This window comes from Melozone crissalis, unplaced genomic scaffold, assembly GCF_028551555.1.
Source record: "Melozone crissalis strain CALT ecotype California unplaced genomic scaffold, PUWL_Pcris_2 ptg000053l_1, whole genome shotgun sequence".
Taxonomy (NCBI): domain Eukaryota; kingdom Metazoa; phylum Chordata; class Aves; order Passeriformes; family Passerellidae; genus Melozone; species Melozone crissalis.
Genome location: NW_026535831.1, coordinates 4,133,998 through 4,139,071, shown reverse-complemented (window position 1 = coordinate 4,139,071; position 5,074 = coordinate 4,133,998). Strand labels below are relative to the sequence as shown.

The following is a 5,074-nucleotide window of genomic DNA, read 5'->3' as shown; positions in this document are numbered from 1 at the left end:
TGTCTTTGAATTTTTTAAGAAGTCACTTTGAATTTTATTTCTTTGCTGACACATGGGTCTTTATTTAGGAAAATAAGAAAGAAGAAGAAAATTCAAAGCAGTTAGTTGAAAACCTAGAAGAGGCAAATAGCCAGCTAAGGCAAGTAAAACCAAATATTAATAACTGATATTGTTAAAGGAAGTAGACTCAGTTTGTTCTGTTCAAATGCTGCTTTCTGGGATTTTTTGATTAATGTTTTTTTTAGATTACATAGCTAAACAGAAACTATTCAGAATTGCTGTTGGCCAAGTAGAAATTTTCTCAGATAGAAATACCAATTGCTGCAGGAACAATGTTTGCCATCATTTTGTATTCCATAGTAGGAGCTGTCTTGTTTTGCATTAGACATCTCAGGTGTGAAGGAAATTCAAATGGAAGCTGAAGGTTATGGATGAAATGTGACAAGGCAAAACTGGATCAGAGTTACTCTCTGTATCCCCAGTTCAACAGACAGGCAGCTCCCACGTTTCACAGCTGCATTGCAATAGTGCAGGTCAGGATGTATTTTCCTTGGGTTCCTGGAACATCTTTTCCTACTTACAAGAAGTATGGACAGTTCACATATTGACTTACTGGGCCTGTTGCTGCATTTTAAGAACATTTTCATTGAGCAGCTTATGTGAAGTTCCCATCAACATTAGCAGCTCTTTTCAGAAAATAAAATATGGGTTTATTAGAAGTACTGAAAATAAGTTAAAGGCAATAAGGAAATATTTACTAATGCTTGTTAATTTGGCACTTAGAAATGAACTGGAGTCTTTGAAGGAGAAAATGGCGAAGACAGGTGAAGAGATGAAAAGTACACTGGATGAAAGAGAAGAAAATGTATGTCCTGTGTCATGAAAATATCTTACAGAACCTGCAGGGCAGCATTCAATGTAAAATCTTTGTTGGGATTTTTTCTGCAAAGCTCTGCCTGGGGGATGGGATCTCTGCCAGAGGTTTCTTCTTTCCCAGCTGCTGCCAGCTGTGCCCTTGTGTGTCCCCATGTGAGCCCTGGTATTTCAAAAGACAAGCACAGTCACTGGGATGTTCACTCTGTGCTGGAAGTTTAATATTAAAGATTTATTTGTTTGTTTTCAGGCAAACAGAGAACCTGCTTTTCTGTTTTTTCATATACCCACTCAGTGATGGATGGGCTCTGGATTAGCTTTTTATATGTAGTGTGAGTTTGAGCTGAAATAGATTCAAACATTTTTACTTTTCTTTCTATTGGTTCAAAGCAACCTGGGGTTTTTAGCAAATTTCAAAATTTCATTGTAAAAGTCAAAGATTTACAATTTAATTTCAGGTTAAGAGAACTGAAAATGAAATTTCAAGAAAGAAAAGCCATTGAAGATTCTAGAAAATAATTGGGAAAATTCATTTTTTCATGGATGTAGGGAACTTCATACAAGTGCACTTTTTAAATTGTGAAGATCTTGGGGTTTTTTTCTTCTTCTTTCTTAACTCCATAACCACTAAGGAACTGGTTCACTGCTATTAATTAACATCTTGTGATACTTTATGGCTAAAACTCTGATTATTCTGACACGGCAGCTGGTGTTTCAGTCCCATTGGAACAAACCAGACTGCTGCAAGTGCAGGTTTGAGAACATCTACAGGAATTGCTCACATAGGGAGTCATTTGTAGAACTTACTAATTCATGTCTGAAATATCTCTTTCAGATGAATAATTTAAAGAAACAGATGGAAAATAAAACCAAATGCATTGAAGAGTTGCAGCAGGAGGTGTGTAGAGATTTTAAATGCCACAAATACATAAACACATTATACTTTGGGTTGCCTTTTCAGCAGGTTTTTGTCTGCTGTGATGTCTTTAGATACACCTATGTAACTTAAACATTTTCCTTTCTTATCCTAACCCTGAGCAAATTAGAGAGTCCTCTTAGGGATCACTTGATTTGTTAAATGAGCCTTAATTTGAAAAGAGCAATTACAAAAATAATATCTTTAATAAACTTCTACTCTTTTTCATTTAGTGCATAGTGTTATTTATGTACGTGTATGAGTATCTCAGTTACCACTAGTAGAAAAGAATTCTGCACTGGCACAAACTGTAGTAACTTCACTGTAAAAATAAATAACTTGTATTTTTGGTCATGACATCTTCACACCTTCTGCCAGCAGCATCTTAGTTTTAATTCCCATTCTGCACCTCATTTGTTATTCCCTGCTGCTGCTCAGGAGGAGCCTTTCTTAAGGTCGTGAAGAAACAGTAATTATCACAGAAATTAGCTGAACATTCATTTGTTTGAAGAATTGTTCTGGAACCTGAGCTGCACAACAAAGAGTTATTTGCCTGATGAAAGCTGGAATATCTTGATGCAGTTAAACCAGGACATAATTCTATTAACTTATTGAGGTACAGTGCTTGTTTTGTTTAATTTCAACAGAACAAGGTGCTGAAAAAGAAAATTACTGCAGAAAGCAAGAAAAGCAATACTTATGAAGGGAAGGTAGGTTTAAATAACATCGTGTAGAAGATGAGGTGAGTGTTTTTAACTTCCAGTGTAGGTAATGATAATACTTGTTATACATTCTGAGCTGGTTTATGGATCTAGGATCCAGACTTTGCAGGAATGAGCTCATAGTTTTTAGAAGATGCTTCCATTTTTAATCATTGGGCACTGACTATTGGACATTTAAGAGATGGATTCACATTGCAATTAATGATGTTTCCAATCTGTTCCCTTTTTTTTTCTTTTGTTGATAGTGGACTGAACAGGGTTCAGCAACCTCATTGTAAGAGAAAAGCATTTAAAAGAAATATATATAAAAATATATTACTCTTTTTAGGCTGTTCTTTAAATGTGTTCTTCAGTGGCAATCCCTCTGATGGGAATATTGTGTCCAGCTTTGGGTACTGCACTTGAAGAAAAGTGGACTTTTTTGAGGATATTCATATGAAAAACTTAAAAGGAAAAACTGTAGTCAAAATGCACAGCTGGGAGAAAATGTACCATAAAACCTGTGAAAATCTGATACAGATTTACAAGAGAGGGAATAAAATCTCCATCTCTATTTGTTTTTTTTCCAAGGCATTCACAGCATTTAGGGTGACTGCTTAGGGCAGTCTTCCCCATTGTGCTGTTGCCATTGTTCCTTTGAGTATTTTCTAACTCACTTCAGGCCAAAGTTCAACTCTTTATTAAAAAAAACCCTGAACTTTTAAATAGGAAACACTTGAATCATATACCTGAAAAGTAACAGTGTTTGTGCTCAAAAATAAGAGGTAAGAAAAAATAATCAACATAGTAATTCCTAAACAAATAACAGCAGCAATTCTGCTTTCTCCAAAGGTGAATAAATTGCAGTTAGAGATGGAAAATATGAACAAGCAACATAAGGAAGAAGTTGACATCTATCAAAAAGACATAGAAACAAGAAAAGTAAATGAAAATAAACTTCGTGAAGAGGTGAGAGGTGTTAATTTTTACTGCAATTTATTTTTTTTTAGTTTAAAATGTTGTTCTGAAGCTTTAATGTCCAGACTCCTTGCTCATATTTCAGTCTTATCAACATAAATGGAACTTGTTTTGTATGGCTGTGAGCAAAGCTTTAGTACATTAGGTGCTTAGGTTGAAATATTTGAATATGTCTTTGACAATGAGAACTCCATTAAAAATTCCTTCTTTCAAGATATAGTTTAAAGAAATTCCACCCTTGGTATAAAGTCAGCACAATTAAATTAGATTATAACTTCTCCCATATTAGGATTTTTCCGCCCACACTTTTTTGATGGCAATGCTAAGAAATGTTAGGGCAGAGGGCTTGAAATGGCCTTTTGGTTTGCAGTGAGCTTGCCTGCCATGGCTGTACCTTTGATCTTGCCCATTTTAACAATCTGCAGAAAAGATGAGGGATTTGAAAGGGATCTTAAAAGCAAATAAAGCCCAAGTGGGACTGCAAACTTTGCACCCACAGGGGGAAGAAGAAATTGAGATTTAAAAGAAATATATTGTTATCTTGATGAATGAAATGCAATTTATTACTGACAGGTAGAAAAGATGAGGTTGCTTTGTGATGAAACTGCAATGATACAGAGAGAAACTGATGCCAGATGTCAGCACAAGATAACTGAGATGGTGGCACTGATGGAAAAGCACAAGGTCAGAGATTTTCCTGCTTGCTGTGGTTTGCAATGGGTGATACCATGTCAATACCATGTTTATAACTTGTGACACCACATTAATGACCTTTCCAAAGCAGAAACAGGCCTGAGTCTGGGAAAAGGAAGCTGAACACATGCTGCACTTTGCATCATCTAAAATCAAATTCATTTGAAGAATATGAACACATTCCTATGGGCAGATACATTCCATTCATCTAAACTTCTGGGATTTTTAGATTTTTTTTTCAATTCAGGCTTCCTTTGATACCATCTGAATGCAATATTTTTCAGTATCAGTTTGGCCTCTTTCTCAGAGGTTACCTAGTGACTGTCAGCAGTTTAGCCTGACACATTTTAGTTTACCTTTCTATTCCTCATTTTGCAATATCTTTAGCAGCTACATTAATAAAGATGGCACAGCTGGCTCTTAGTGCTGAGCACATATTGCTGCACAGAAATAAAGCACTCTCTGCCAGTCCACAAAATAATACTTGAATTGAGCATTTCCTGTTTTACAGTTTCTGCAGAAGCATCAATGAATCTTTTCTTTATGAATCTTAAGAGCCTGGTTTGAAAAAATGATGTTTTAAGACTGGATAACTCTATATTGCAACATTTAGTCACATGTTTTGAGTTTGTTGTTGGTTTGGTTTTTTTACCACAGAATGAATATGATAAAATGGTTGAAGAAAAAGATGCAGAGTTAAAAGTATATAAAATGAAACAGCAAAAGCAGTTCTCATCAGAGAGGGCACTGGTAAGGAGCACTTTGCAATGGTCAATAATTCAGTGAAGGGGCTGATGTCCTTGTGTAGTGGTTTTATACTGGCTAAGTGCCAGGCACACACAAAAAAACATTCACTCATTTTTCTCTGCTATTGTTGAGCAGAGGAGGGGAAAGAAAAATTCAAGGACTGAGT

At 35.6% G+C, this 5,074-nt stretch overlaps 1 long non-coding RNA gene across 1 annotated transcript; it reads left to right on the top strand.

Moving 5' to 3' along the window:
* Positions 1-3,378: 3,378 nt before the first annotated feature.
* On the top strand, positions 3,379-4,855 carry LOC128943666 (uncharacterized). The gene is made up of 3 exons (XR_008483754.1): positions 3,379-3,459; positions 4,042-4,152; positions 4,819-4,855. It is a non-coding gene; the product is annotated as an uncharacterized LOC128943666 (long non-coding RNA).
* Positions 4,856-5,074: the final 219 nt, after the last annotated feature.